Source organism: Mobula hypostoma, chromosome 4, assembly GCF_963921235.1.
Source record: "Mobula hypostoma chromosome 4, sMobHyp1.1, whole genome shotgun sequence".
Classification (NCBI taxonomy): Eukaryota; Metazoa; Chordata; class Chondrichthyes; order Myliobatiformes; family Myliobatidae; genus Mobula; species Mobula hypostoma.
Genome location: NC_086100.1, coordinates 140145436 through 140162393, shown reverse-complemented (window position 1 = coordinate 140162393; position 16958 = coordinate 140145436).

Below are 16958 nucleotides of genomic sequence, written 5' to 3'. Positions count from 1 at the left end.
CACGAAAGGTGAGACTATATACCATCCATTTGAACTTAGGGAAACATCAGGCAGCATTGGGAACAGAACATGGAAAAATGCCCAGTCCACTCTTACCAGAAATGATCCTCAGTCATTTCCAAGTAAAGTCAAGGTGGACCAAATGCCATCTAAAATGTAGGCACCACCTGATTCAATTTAGAAGTCTGAGAAAGCTTGAATATCATTTGTTATTAATACTAATCAGTAGTTGACATACTGAGAAGCTTTTGATCTTTAGAACAAATTTTAGTGGAAGCTAACACACGTGGGATAAAAGACTGAGTTAGATAAAAGTGGCCAATGGCTCCTGTAAAGTGTAAAAATTTGCATGGATTACTGTGATCACATGGCCTAACATTTATTTCTATATAACCCTATCATCTAGAAAATGAATCATATGTAGAGTGGTTGCCATATCAAACTATTATCCATCCAGACTGCTTTCTATGGTGTATTGATATAAATTGGTAAGAATCAACAGGACATGCTGAATGTCTTTAGCCTCCTGAGGAAGCAGAGGCATTGGTGAACGTCCTTAGCCAAGTCATCAACATGGTTGGACCAGGATGTATTATTGTTGATTTTCACACCTAGGAACTTGAAGCTTTCAACATTCTCAACCGCAACACCATTAATACTCCCTTTTCTGAAGTCAATGACCAGCTCTCTTGATGCCTTTGAGGGTAATGTTGGAGTTTCGCAGAAATATCATCCAGGTTCCTACTTGCTCAATCAAGTCTTCCCAGAGATTAAACAGCTTAAAATCACTCCAGAAGGACTGGTTTTTACAAATTGTCAATCCGTGTTTCAGGGAAACTTGGGAGCAGATGGTTGACTTAATTATTCTGCTGTTAAACCGTTCTCTTTAATCCTGAGTTGCTTGACCTCATCTTCCATTCCACATCTCAGAAGCACTGTCTCATGAGCAATACTTCTCCATTTTGCTGATTATTGATTTCAATTATGCTGGCAAAGTCTATTTTACTCTCAGAGTACCCTGCTTTCACTCATGCATGTCAATAAAGGGAATATATCCCGCCACACCCAAAAAGAACTTGGACAGCCAATAAATGTTTGGATTCTCAGATCAGGCGGCTATATTCACACGTTGCTCACTGGTGTCTCTCTTTCTTAATTTAAGTTTGGTCTCTTGTGTACTTCATCAATTTTATTCTATTCAACTGTCTTTTTAAACTGGGTCATGCAGCTTGTTTATGTTAACACCCCATTGCACTTTAAAAAGGACTTGTTTTCCCAGATCTGTGAAGACCCTTGTACTACACAGGGAAACTGATTAATTGATTTACTGACAGACATACTTATCCTTTCAAAGGTGAATAAGACAGAAAGAGAAATCACAGATGAAGAAATCTTCCAATAAACTACTGTTTTCATTCACAATGACAAGAGATGAAAATTTGTGATATTACAAAAGAAGTATGAAATTAAATGTCTGCTTTGCCGTCTCTGCAAAAGTATAAAACAGGGCAACATACGTTGATTGAAGGCACTAAGAAAGAGAATGGATGCTTTCTGATTTTATATTTAAGTCTTCTGTGCAATTATTTAGAACGAATTGAGCTGAGTTGGGAAGCTGCAGGGAACAGGTGCAGGCAACACGAAGCACAATTAACCCTTGCCCATTGATTGTGATGTAGGCACCAGTCCAACTTCAGGCTGCCTGTTCATTTGACTGGTTTCCACAGCACACCAGCTAACAGTGCTGTTGATCAGCTGTGTAAAACAGCAGGGAGACAACCCTCTAACACCAATTAAAGTAAGCCTATAACTGCTTAAAGTTAGACTGCAACTCCTTACATGAGCACATTCTGGTAGTCATCTCATCTCAACATGGGGGAAACAGGGCTCCAGGGTCACTAGCTACTACACTGGAGGCCTTGATGATGAAGCTGAAGACTGAGAGAGAAATGGGTTGCATCTGCTGAGGAGTTGGAGGCTCTTCAAACATACAAGACAATGAGATAGATTGGGGCTTTAAAGTTTGGGGTTTTATAGGGCATTGGTCAGACCACATTTGGGGTATTGTGAGCAATTTTGGGCCCTTTATCTAAGAAAAGATGAGACGGATGGCATTAGAGAGGGTCCAGAGGAGTTCATTAGAATGATTCCAGGAATGAAAGTGTTAATGAATGAGGAGCGTTTGATGGCTCTGGGTCTGTATTCTCTGGAGTTTAGAAAACTGAGGGGAGTTCTCATTGAAGCCTATTGCATGTTGAATAGTCTAGACAGAGTGGATGTAGAGATCATATTTCCAATAGTGGAAAAGTCTAGGACCAGAGTACAAGGATATCACTTTAGAACAGAATTGAGGGGAAACTTCATTAGCCAGAGGGTGGTGAATTCATTGCCACAGACAGCTGTTGGACACCAAATCATTGGCTATATTTGAAGTGGAGAATGTTAGGTTCTCAATTAGTGAGAGGGTCAAGGATTACAAGGAGAAATGAGAATATTGGGGTTGAGAATGATGACAAATCAGCCATGATCAAATAGCAGAACAGTCTTTATAGGTTGAATAGCTTAATTATGCACCTATATCTTATGGTCTTATAGTCTTATAGCCATGGAGATCAATGCTAGGAATCTAGGTACAAGGACTTAGATCCAGTCCCACAATAATTTCAATGACTCCTCACATATGGCTGAAAATAGTAAATCCCATTTTCAAAAGACATATCCATCGAACAACTCCTATAGTTCACACTGTTCAATTTACCACAGTTCCACCTGTCATCTATCAACAACTGTTATTACTCAGGACTTTGACTAATATTCCACTGCTGAAGCACAGACACCCACATGTCAGACCTTGAATGAGCTGCTTGCTATTCCGTCTTGTCAGCCAGACCATCCTAACTCATCGTGTGATGTTGATGTCACACTTGGCGCTCTCTTCCAGGAAAAGAGGTCACTCAGTCACAAGCCACAAGTAATGAGCAGTGTACAACAGACCCCTCTGTGTGTTCAGAGAAGAGTTTTGCTAATCATTGTCAGAATGACCATGGCCAAACCAATAGCCAATTGATCACCTTAAGACAACTGTATCCTCTCACAGATCTTCCATCTCACACCCTACACCATCCTCATTTCATCTGATTTATACGTGCAAGAATATGCACCTCCTAGTCACACCAGAAAACTGTGCTTGACTTTTTCTCCCTTCAGAAAAGAGCTGAAATCTGTCCCAAAACAGAAAAAGGGAGAAAACGGAATATAAAGACATAACATCACTCAGTTTAAGACTTTAAGCCATAGTGATGATGATTACTTAGAAGAGAATCATATAGAATGCAGATGCTGGAAATCTGAAACAAAAACAGATAATGCTAGAAAAACTCAAGTCAGGCAGCATCTGTGTAAAGGGATCCAGTCAACATTTTGTGTCTGCAACACTTCATCAGAAATTGGAAAGAGAGGGATGCACCTTTGGTTTATTATCTTACTATTGTTTAGGAACTGGCTGAGAAGCAGGATCTGTATGTGGTGAGATATGGTGCACAAATTACACACAGCCAGGACACCAGACAGATGTATCGTTCCTCTCCAAATATAAAATTGCAAATGCATCCTACAGAGGACACAGATGAAGAATTTAATGAGAATTTCCATGGGAGAACGCTGACAAGTATGTCCAAAAAATTGCTTTATGCTTTGGAACTTCTGCCAGAAGGAGTGAGCTCAGTGCCTCAAGAGAGTCCACAAATGGTTCCTTAGTATAATAAGATGGACTCCTGACCTCGCAATGTACCTCATTATAATCTTGCATCTTCTTGTTTACATGCACTGCACGTTCTCTGTAGCTATTACACTTTATTCTGCATTGTTATTGTTTTACCTCGTTCTGCCTCAATGCACAGTGTAATGATTTGATCTGTATGAACAGTGGGCAAGACAAACTTTTCACTGTATCTCAGTACATGTGACAATAATAACCCAATTCCACTGACCTGGCACATACAGAGCACAAGGCTTAGAACCTATCTTTTGTCAACTGAAAGTGGTTACCATCTCATTTAGCATGTGTGCACTTGTTCATGCGTGGCATTTGATGGCCAATATCCCAACTTGCATTGCAGTGCAAACAGAAGTCTGTCAATACAGTGATACAGTGAAAGCTCGTGTAAGGCCAACTAGTGGCAATGGATGATCAGTGTGCTGCATTCATGCCTTTGGATTGCACTGTGCAAAGGAATTCGCATAATGTCACAACATTTCCACCATCACATCTCTTGAGCTATTATGGATGCACATCTAGCGAGGAGCCAAAGTTCTTATGAAGACAGCAATTTCCTCCCAGCATTGCCTTTCTGTCCTCGCATGGACTGGCAGCCACTCAGACTAGACTCTTATCATCAAGGCATGACACCATTGCCTGCAGCCAAGTCATCAAAGCCCAGCATAGGTGTCCTTCAGAGATATCTGCAGTATCCAGAACTGAGTCTGTAACTTTCCAAAGTTTGGCAGCACAAAAGAATGCCTCACTCATCAGCTCCTGAATCACTCTCTATGTCACTGTTTCTACTTTGACATTGTGCTTTGAAATCCAAACATTTAAATTAAAGGGGTCAAAAGAGACTGCAGATGCTGGAATCCGGAGCAACAAATATTTCATTTGTTGGAGGAAGTCAGGAGAGAACAGTGGGGATGTCAGAGGCATGTTTCTTACACAGAGGGTTGTGGGAGCATGGAATGCATTGCCAGTGCAGTGTTGATAGAGGCAGATACATTTGAGACATTTAAGAGATTCTTAGATAGTCACGTGGATGAACGAAGAATGGAGGGTTATGTAGGAAGGAAGTGTTAGACTCTCATCTTGGAGTAGGTAAAAGTCAGCACAGCATTGTGGGCCAAAGGACTTGTGCTGTGCTGCGCGGTTCTATGGTCTATGAACTGATGAGATGCATTTCCCACCACAGATCAACAGGTGCTTCCTGAGTCTCTGAGTTCCTCCAGCATCTTTTTTGTTTCCTTCCAATATTTATTCTGCAGTCAAAATACATGCAAGGTGGGGACTGCTGAATGGGCAATGAATGAGTTGCTGGAGGAACTCAGCAGGTCAGGCAGCCACTGTGAGCCATCAGTGTTTCAAGTCCAGCCCCTTCATCTGGCCCAAAACATCAACTATCCACTTCCCTCTACAGATGCTGCCTGACACAGTGGGTTCATCCAGCAGTTCTTTTTTTTTCTCTCCAGATTCTAGCAACTGCTGGCCCTTACGTCTCCACTGAAGGAAGGGAAATTAGTTGATATTTAAATGATAAATGGTATGACTTAATTAATAAATTTCACTAGGAATTTTTGTTTTCATTTTTTTTTCCCCTTTTTTATTGTGCTTAAATGGGCATTGTGATGATCAATGATTCATAGCATGCAAGACAAGGGACTATTAGTGAAAAGGAAACTGAGTTATGTTTACTTGTAGCTGAGTTAGAAGATTTGTTCAAGGGCATTCTGAAACAAAAGGAATTATTTCCTATCTTCTTTATTTGCTCCCGTATGTTTCCGATCCTCAGCTAATCACTATACAGCCATTGGCAAAGGTACTCCACTCATGATCGTCTGTTCAATTATACTGGTAAGTGTGTGCTTGGAAGTCAAATAGACCACCAACAATCTTTAAAACGAGAAGGAAAGTACACTTAACAAATGGACACTTTAGGAATTCACATCCTCTGGAAGCTGGATTGTTCCACACCCTCTGCCAATGTGTTGCCATTATTCCTTGGCTAATAATAACTATTTGTAAATTCCTGGTTGTACTTTTTCCTAAATACTGCCATTTTCACTTTTACACTGACAAAAACTTTATTAGACATAATATCCACCATATGGCACAGTAGCATTTAAGTAATGTTATCCAAACCTGAAGCACAGTGCTCAGCATGCACTGAAATTAAGCTTCCACTGTTCACAGCTGAATTGCAAATAAGTCAGCATTTTCAAAATCTGATACCATCTTCTTGGAATCAACAACATATTATAAGCTCAAAAATGGTTGCTGCTGATACTAGCAAATAAATGATTATGTATTCATCTTTTCTATTAATTTAGCAAGCATTTATCCATTTAAATATGGAATTCATCTTAAAATACTAACACAATCATACAACCCATAAAAATTGTTGATGCTTTCAAGGTTATATATCTTTAAATAAATTGTGATAAATATTACAGATTATGGAATCATGCACAGTTCATCACTTGATTTTTTGAACTGGCGCTGCAGCAATTTTATTTTTACGTATATTTTATTTTAACGATATGTAATTTACTCAATGCTACTTAAAGCATTACTTGAAGCAAGTGAGCCTTAGCAGAAGAGCAAGTTAACTGAACAAATACTGTACTGGAGAAAGAAAAGAACCAAAAATTTGCAGGAAGCTGCTTAAACCATCTTGAAACTGAACCTACCACTGTCAGAATACAGAAGCTCTGAGAGGGTATCAGCTTCCATCAAGGGTGAGAATGAAGGAAAAGAGTCAACATTACACGCTGCCTTCGTAGAACAGAATGATGATTAGAAGTTCAAAGCAAACTTACTATCAAAGTACATATATGTCACCATATACAATGCTGAGATTCATTTTCTTTCATTCCTAACCATTCCTAACAGTGAGAATCAAAGAAGGAGCAAGTTAGTATTGAAACTGACAGCTGTCCAACAGGTTTTGTGATTAATGCACTATAGTGTAGTGCAGATCAATGTAGTCCTTAAATAAGGGTTCCTTTGTCTAAACACTTAATGAATCCAGGGCACTTTGGCTGCTTTTAAAATCTTCCAGTGTTCTAGCAAACAATTAAATATCTTTAGCCAGAGGGTGGTGAATCTATGGAATTCATTGCCATAGGTGGCTTTGGAGGCCAAGTCACTGGGTGTATTTAAGGCAGAGGTTGATAGGTCCTTGATTAGTCAGGGTGTGAAAGGTTACGGAGAGAAGGCAGGAGAATGGGGGAGAATGGGGTTGAGAGGGAAAATTATTGAACCATGATGAAATGGCAGAGCAGACTCAATGGCCAAATGGCTTAAGGTCTGAATGGCTGACTGGCAGGAGACGAAGAGTGGAAATAAAGGGTTTTCTTTTCAAATTGGCTGCCAGAGACTACTGGTGCTCCACAGGGGTCAGAGCTTAGACCACTTTTTTTCACATAATAAGTCCATGATCAGTCATGTTTACTGCCAAATAAAGTCACGTTTCACTGGACCAGGATGCACAACACAGAATATACACATACTTACACACAAGACAAAAGGTAATATTACTGTAAATAACAGGAGGCATTTACAACAAGTAAACAGTACACACTTCTGGAGCCGTGTTTATGATGAGACCTGGGTGGTTGCAGGGAATTCAGTAGTCTTACGACCTGGGAGAAGAAACTGTTTCCATCCTAAAGGTCCTTTGTGGCCAAGCTGATGACTGTATGAAGACATGGAATTTGTTGCCTCAGGCAGCAGTGGAGGCCAAGTCACAGGGTGTACTTAAGGCAGAGATTGATAGGTATCTGAGTAGCCAGGGCATCAAAGGTTATGGTGAGAAGGCGGGGGAGTGGGACTAAATGGGAGAATGGATCAGCTCATGATAAAATGGCAGAGCAGACTCGATGGGCCAAATGGCCAACTTCTGCTCCTTTGTCTTATGGTCTTATGGTCTTATGGACTCACTCCAGAGAATGAAGTCCTAATTTATTCAACCTTTCCCTATAACTCAGGTCCTCAACTCCTGGCAACATCCTTATAAATTTTTTCTGCACTCCTTCAATCTTATTGACATCTTTTCTGTAGATTGGTAAACAAAACTGTACACAAAACTCCAAATTAGTCACCACCAACGTCTTACACAATTTCAACGTAATATCCGAACTCTTGTTTCAATACTTTGATTTATGAAGACCAACGTGCCAAAAGTTGTCCTTACGACCCTATCTACCTATGACACCACCTTCAATGAATTATGGATCCATATTCCCAGATCCCTCTGTTCTATCATTGCCCAACCAATCACCATGTATATCCTACCCTGGTTTATCCATCCAAAGTGCAGAACTCCAAATTTGTCCACATTAAATTTCATCTGCCATTTTTCCGCCTATTTTTCCAGTTGGTCTAGATCCTGCTACAAGCTCTGATAGTGTTCCTCGCTGTTCTCTACACCCCCAGCCTTGCTATTATCTGCAAATTTGCAGGACCTTCTCAAAGACCTGCTCAAGGCCATGTAGACAACATCTACTGCCTTCCCTTCATCAACATTCCTAGTAACTTCAATGATAAACTTTACAAGATTGGTTGTTACAATGCAATGTTGACTATCCCTAATCAGTCCCTGTCTATCCAAGTATTTATATATTCTATCTAAATACCTTAGATTTGAGTCAGTGGTAAGGAAGACAAGTGCAATATTAGCATTCATTTCAATAGGACTAGAATATCAAGGCAAGGATGTAGTGCTGAGGCTTGGTAATTTATTGATCAGACCGCACTTGGAGTATTGTGAGCAATTTTGGTCCCCTTATTTAAGAAAAGGATGTGCTGGGATTGGAAAGGGTCCAGAGGAGGTTCACGAGACTGATCCTGGGAATGAAATGGCTGCTGTATGAAGAGTGTCTGATGGCACTCCTTTCATACCTAATGCGCCTCTCACCCAGTTGAGCAAAATCCTTGCAGATGCAAGAGACTGCAGATGCTGGAATCTGATCCCAATACAGGATCTTGACTAGAAACATCAACTGTTCTTTACTCACCACATCTGCTGTTTAGTCTACTGAGTTCTTCCAGCACTTTGTTTTTCACTTTGAGAGAAATCCTCTTTAAGGTAACCAATAGGTTTCATCTCCTCAGTTAACTTCATTAAGGTTGTATTGTTACAAATTATTACATTGATAATACATACATATATTCTGTGTGTTCCATTACATGTACCTGAGGTTAATACTTTAGGGTTTCACTGTACATGCTTGCAGTCATAGACTCAGAGATGTGCAGCCCAGAAATAGGCATTTTGGTCTATACTAACCAAGATTCCCATCTAAGCTAGTCCTACTTGTCCACAATGCACCCATATCATTTTCCCATACATGTAAACAAACAAACAATGCTTAATCAAACAATATGTTTAGAATATTACTCAGATATTACTGAAATATTAAATACATAACAATGACTATTACTGCAAAGCATTCCAGTTTCACACAATATGTCTACAGAGGAAATGAGACACAGAATGGTACTTCCAGAATGTAATCCAATCAAAATGATTATCTTCAATTTAAAATACCCATTACTACAGTATATATATAAAACACGAATGCAATATAATCATTTTCAGTGATTCAGTCAATCCTCTTTTTTCTCCATTTCCCAACATATCTGAATGATGTTGCAAAGGACTTTGGCTCCCTCTGCTGATCTAAGTGTAATATGATTCTCAAGTTGAATGCCAGATCTTGAAATAGAGTCAAACTTTTGCTTTCCCAACAGAGAAGAGCAATTCCATTAAAATGAATAATGAATGTTTTTCTAATTGTTTATTGACTATATTTCTCCTTTATTACTCCTCACCTAATTACAAAATGCACTATCAAGCAACTCTATAGTGCAGTTGTCAAATCTTCACCTTTTGCCATACCTGCAGAATTCAAATGTTAATGTGGGACAACGTTAAAATCTGGATTGTAAATATAAAAGATTAGCCAGATTTCCATGTTCAGCTTTATATTTTGACAATTAGGGCACCTTGATGTTAAATTGTCAGCTCTAGGTTTTCAAATGGAGAGTAGTGGTTAGCGTGACACTATACACCAAATGCTGGAAGAACTCAGCAGGCTAGACAGCACCTAGGAAAAGAGTACAGTCAACGTCTTGGCCCGAAATATCGACTGTACTCTTTTAGAAACATAGAAACATAGAAAATAGGTGCAGCAGTAGGCCATTCAGCCCTTCAAGCCTGCACCGCCATTCAGTACGATCATGGCTGATCATCCAACTCAGAACCCTTTACCTGCCTTCTCTCCATACCCCCAATCCCTTTAGCCACCAGGGCCATATCTAACTCCCTCTTAAATATAGCCAATGTACTGGCCTCAACTGTTTCCTGTGGCAGAGAATTCCACAGATTCACCACTCTCTGTGTGAAGAAGTTTTTCCTCATCTCGGTCCTAAAAGGCTTCCCCTCTATCCTCAAACTGTGACCCCTCGTTCTGGACTTCCCCAACATCGGGAACAATCTTCCTGCATCTAGCCTGTCCAATCCCTTTAGGATTTTATACGTTTCAATCAGATCCTCCCTCTATCTTCTAAATTCCAGAGAGTATAAGCCTAGCCAATCCAGTCTTTCATCATATGAAAGTCCTGCCATCCCAGGAATCAATCTGGTGAACCTTCTTTGTACTCCCTCTATGGAAAGAATGTCTTTCCTCAGATTAGGGGACCAAAACTGCACACAATACTCCAGGTGTGGTCTCACCAAGGCCTTGTACAACTGCAGTCGTACGTCCCTGCTCCTGTACTCGAATCCTCTCGCTATGAATGCCAGCATACCATTCGCCTCTTTCACCGCCTGCTGTACCTGCATGCCCACTTTCAATGACTGGTGTATAATGACACCCAGGTCTCGTTGCACCTCCCCTTTTCCTAATTGGCCACCATTCAGATAATAATCTGTTTTCCTGTTCTTGCCACCGAAGTGGATAACCTCACATTTATCCACATTAAATTGCATCTGCCATGAATTTGCCCACTCACCTAACCTATCCAAGTCACCCTGCATCCTCTTAGCATCCTCCTCACAGCTAACACCGCCGCCCAGCTTCGTGTCATCCGCAAACTTGGAGATGCTGCATTTAATTCCCTCATCCAAGTCATTAATATATATTGTAAACAACTGGGGTCCTAGCACTGAGCCTTGCAGTACCCCACTCGTCACTGCCTGCCATTCTGAAAAGGTCCTGTTTACTCCCACTCTTTGCTTCCTGTCTGCCAACCAATTCTCTATCCACATCAATACCATACCCCCAATACCATGTGCTTTAAGTTTGCCCACCAATCTCCTGTGTGGGACCTTGTCAAAAGCCTTTTGAAAATCCAAATATACCACATCCACTGGTTCTCCCCTATCAACACTACTAGTTACATCCTCAAAAAGTTCTATGAGATTCATCAGACATGATTTTCCTTTCACAAATCCATGCTGACTTCGTCTGATGATTTCACCGCTTTCCAAATGTGCTGATATCACACCTTTGATAACTGACTCTAGCATTTTCCTCACCACTGATGTCAGGCTTACCGCTCTATAATTCCCCAGTTTCTCTCTCCCTCCTTTTTTAAAAAGCAGCGTTACATTAGCCACCCTCCAATCCACAGGAACTAATCCAGAATCTAAAGAGTTTTGAAGAATTATCACTAGTGCATCCATTATTTCTTGTGCTACTTCCTTAAGCGCTCTGAGATGCAGACCATCTGGCCCGGGGGATTTATCTGCCTTCAATCCTTCAATTTACCTAACACCACTTCCCTACTAACATGTATTTCCCTCAGTTCCTCCATCTCACTAGACCCTCGGTCCCCTACTATTTCCGGAAGATTATTTATGTCCTCCTTAGTGAAGACAGAACCAAAGTAGTTATTCAGTTGGTCTGCCATGTCCTTGTTCCCCATGATCAATTCACCTGTTTCTGACTGTAAGGGACCTATATTTGTCTTAACCAATCTTTTTCTTTTCACATGTCTGTAAAAGCTTTTACAATCAGTTTTTATGTTCCCTGCCAGATTTCTCTCATAATCTTTTTTCCCTTTCCTAATTAAGCCCTTTGTCCTCCTCTGCTGGACTCTGAATTTCTCCCAGTCCTCAGGTGTGCTGCTTTTTCTTTTCCATCGATGCTGTCTGACCTGCTGAGTTCCTCCAGCATTTTGTGTGTGTTATTCGGATTTCCAGCATCTGCAGATTTTCTCTTGTCTGTAGCGTGACTCTATCACAGCTCAGGCGGCGGAGATCAGAGTTCAATTCTGATGTCATCTGTAAGGAGTCTGTACGTCTTCCCGCATGGCTTTTCTCTGGGTGCTCCAGTCTCCTCCCACAGTTCAGGGACATGCCAGTTAGTAGGTTAATTGGTCATTGTAAACTGTCCCATGATTAGACTGGGGTTAAATCGGGGCAGTGCGGCTCAAAGGGCCGGTATCTAAATAAAAATATTCCACGCTGTATCTCTAAATAAAGACTATTCCACTTTTTGATGGTGAGAACAAGGGGATATTTTAACAAGAAAGGACCCTGGAATAGTAACATGGCACTTGTGAACCATATATCAGGACACAGCTCAAGTATTCCTGAAAATATTCCTGAAATTCCTGGACAGCAGATTCCGGAAACAATCTGAGGTGGTCCACTGTTGATCCAAGTGATAATAGGAGTGAGTGACAAAATTATGCAGGCAAAGAAAAAAGAATCATCTTTCTAAATTGGAAGAGGATGGTGATTGGTGCTTGTTTGTGATGATGCCAGCCAAGCAGTCTATTGATTAGTATGTAACACTTTATGGCTAATAAACATACTGAATCAATAAGTATACACAGAATGAGAGGGGTGCAATTTTGGACAAAGAGAAATCAGACAGGGAGTTGGAACTAAGGATCAGATCATCCATCAAATGGTCTACCAGGAACAAGAAGTTATATGGACTACCATACAATCTAATATTTCTAATATCTTTTATTCTCTTTAAACTGGGTCATTTCTTTTTAACAGAGTAAGGTAAAACATTAAATTTTTTTTAAATGATCCCATAGTTTCCTGTGACTCAGTGGTCCAGTCATTCGTGGGTAAGAAGATAAATGAACGCTCTTTCTTTTCAACCTTTGACAGAAAGGAACAATAGTGCATTTTCACAGTGCTCTATGTGGCCTTGGGTCATCGGCAAGGTGAATGGCAGCCAATTTTCACACAGCAAGATTTGACAAGAAATGTGAGATAATAACCAAATATCTGCTGTATTGACATCAGGCATATGATATTATGGGATGTTTTATGTCTACCTGAAGAAGACAAAGAAGTCCTCACCTTAACAACTCATCAGAAGAAGAGAGGAGTATCAGCCCATATCATGAATTCAGGTTGTTGGTGTGGGACTTGAGCCAACTCAGAATGGTCCAGCCGACAATAAGTGTTGCCTTTCTATCCGATTATGGACTAAAGACCAATTCAAACAATCCCACTAGAATCTACAGAATGTACTTGCCACATAATTGACTGGACAAGTCGCAAGAGGTGGGAATCACTGAATATGTTTCCCTTCTCTAAACCATGTTACACAGAACAGAGAAGAGTACAATACACCAGTATACCTTTTGGCCCATGATATTGTGCCAGACAAATCAAACTAGAATTAAAACACCTATACTAAACTAATTCCTTCTGCCTACAGAATGTCCATATCCTTCCATCCTCTGCACATTCATGCGCTTCTCTAAGAGCCACTCTATCATACTTGACTCCACTATCATCCCCGGCAGCGTATTCCAGGCACCCACCATTCTATTTGTAAAATAAACCGTGTTGCTATATCCATTTATGTATCCCCCCTCTGTTGTTAGCCAACATTATTACCTAATGTTCAAATCTGGAATCTCTCTGACAAGATACTTTGATGCTCTGTCCAGTATTTCCAGAACAATGCCAATAAATAATTGTGATGTTTTCAATGTTATGTCAGATCTTTGGTAAAATAGTCATCTTTCAAGCAAAACAAGAATCAAACATTTTATGTATAAACTAATGCAGGCATTAAAAGCACTGGTCTTGAATCTAATAAACGTGTATTGATTGCTGTAGAAATGATCCAAGTGACCTTCCTGTGTTCCATAAATTGAACCTCTGTAGTTAATTGTAGGAGTTTAGAAAAATAAGTCAAAACTCAATTAATAAGTAAAATATAATTATTAAAAAGTGCAATTCTCAGCACATATTTTCAGTACCAAAATATTCAACTCTGTAAACCTGTAAGGGTTTAACATTCTAATTTCCATGCTAATTACATTTTTCTTAAATTCATAACCTGGAGGATAGAAAAAAAGGTAATGTAATACAATCATGGAATTGTAACAATACACACTGGAGCAATTGCAATCACCAGTCATGTTGTGTTTTGTGAGGACAATATTGGAAAATCATAGCTGATCTGATATCACCCTCTTTAGAGCATTATCCAAAGTGACTGCATAAGTATAAGAAATAGAAGCAGATGAAGGCCTTTCAGCCCATTTCTGTCAAATCCAATCTTATTTAATATGTAGCCCATTCTCTAGATCTCTTTAAAAACAAATATCTATTGAAATTAGCCTTGAATATGCTTTATACCTACAGCTTTCTGGGATAGAAACTTGCATGTAAGTAATTTTCTCTCTGTTATCCAACTTTCTGTGAATATTTCCCTAATTTGATAACTTCCAAACTGCAGAAATAGTCCACGAGTATCTATCCTATCCATCGGTCTCCAAATCTTGTATGTCACTATGAAATCATTTCTCATTCCAAATTCCAATAAATAGACACTACTCTTCGCAGAATTGTTATTAAAATATAATTGGCCAAACTGAGAAAGAATTAATTCAGAAGCACCACCTGGCATCAACCCAGCTGCCCAATCTGGATAAAGCAAAGTTGTTCTCAATACCTGAAGTTGAGAAAGTGTCCCACAGACCAGTCAAACAAAGAGAAGGTAACCACATTCTGATTACCATCTACTATTTTCTTTTAGTTGATGATTCAATGCTCCTATACTCCATGCTGAAAAACACAAAGAAGAAATACAGGAAGTGTCTTGGGTTCAAAATGTAGTCTAATGAGAGACCTCGATGTTAATTAAGATTGGCGTGGTAGCACCAATACTGATGAAGCTGGTGAGACCTAAAGAAAATAACAGGGAGGATGCTGTGGTCAGTATGGACTGGTTGGGCCGAAGGGCCTATTTCCATGTTGTATCACTCTATGACTCCATGACTTCATATCTGCCAGATTGGTAGATGATGTACAAACCAATATGAGGATACAGTATGCATGTACCACAAGGCTCAAGGACAGTTTCTATCCCACAGTTACCAGACTCCTGAATGGAACACTCGAATAATAAAATAGACTCCTGACCACAATCTACCTTGTTATAATTTTGCACTTTATTGTTTACCTGCACTACACCTGCTCTGTAGCTTTTACACTTCATTCTGCTTTGGTATTAATTTACCTTGTTCTTCCTCAATGCACTGTGCAATAATTTGATCAGTGTGGACAATATGCAAGACAAACTTTTCACTGTATCTTGGTACATGTGATAATAATAAACCAATACCTATACAAAGGGTTAAACTTACTTGGTTCTGTCCTTATCATACTACCCACAAGAAATGCATGATAGCACTTGAGAAAGTCTCCCCCACACACTCATAGTGGAGTCAAAGTCTTGTCTTCACACGCCAGTCTGGTGTATTGCACAACAAATGTACTAAAGGGAATGATCTGAGGACAGATAAGGCAACTTGAAAAGACAATCCACTAGGCACTATGTTCCATCGACACCTACAGAAATATATAGCATCATAATCTCTAACCTGACATATTCCTTATTTTATAATAGCTATAAAGCTTGCCATTTTTCCATCTTCAGGACAGGGCTTCCTCTATATTTTAGTATTTTAAAGGGTAATTACAGAGCAAAATTTAACTAGTTCAATCGGATTAAAATCTGATGCTAATCCGCTCAGCTCAGGTTGGGCTGCTCCTACTTAAAAAGAAGAAAAGATGTTTTACATTGACTCATATCTGCTTATACAGAGCTCCCTTCAGTACCTAAGGATCACACCAGTCCTTCCTTTTTTGTTTGGTGTGGGAGAGTGGAGGCACAGCAGACGCTGGAGTCCGTGCTGGTTTAGGGTCTGCCCCCTCCCATCAGTGCTGCTCCCCAGTGTTCACCCGGTGGAAGACAAGCTGGATTATGTTTGTCTGCGGCTGCACTAGTGCTTTATGGACTGCTGCGTGCTTGCTCTTGTAGAAGGTGGTTCCAGGACAACATCCCATGCACCATCAATCTACAGGGAATGACACTCAGGAGCTTGGGCTAAATTATCTTCTTTAGTGACTGTTTTTCTGCAATCAGAATTGGATGTGGTGTATGTGCAGTGCGCTGTGAGTGACTGTTGGCACTGGGTTTTGTACTTTGGCCCCAGAGGAACGCTGTTTTGTGTGGCTGTACTCATCTGTACAGCTGAATGACAATTAAACTTGAACTTGAACAGTGACAGCATTCACACATGATCAAGTTCAGTGTGAATTCCTTTTTAGTTCAGAAGTGTCAGCTCTCTTGTCAGCAATCTATTTTCCCTTTGTAGGGAGTTTGTTGGGAGGATTCTGATTCATTTCCTTCTTTTAAAATACCATATCTAGACATTCATGTCTCTTGCACTAAAGACTTCTTAGATTCTCTTAAAGAGCACATGGCAAAGATAAAGAAAACTATGGCTCATTAAGCTGCCATTTTAACATTTCCCCAATACAGTAATGACTTTATAATCTTTACTTCATAGCTACACTTAACAATACAAAGTAAGGAGCATGCATTTCCAAAGTCACTCCACAGTGTAAAATTCTGCAAGTTTCTCTTGAACAAATGCACAGAAAATATAGCAACTGTAGCTACCTGAACATCAATAGGGTTGGGTGGTTGTACTATAAGCCAGAGTTTCTGGCCACAATTCTAGAGAAATAGAGACAAAGAGAGAGAAGTGTGGGATCTCTAATGTTTTAGACACAAGACATGCTGGAACTCTTGAGCAACACTGACAATATACTGGAGGACCTCAGTAGGTCAAGTAGCATCTATGGAGAGGAATAAACAGTCGAGGTTTTGAGATGAGACCCTTCATCAGGTCTTGA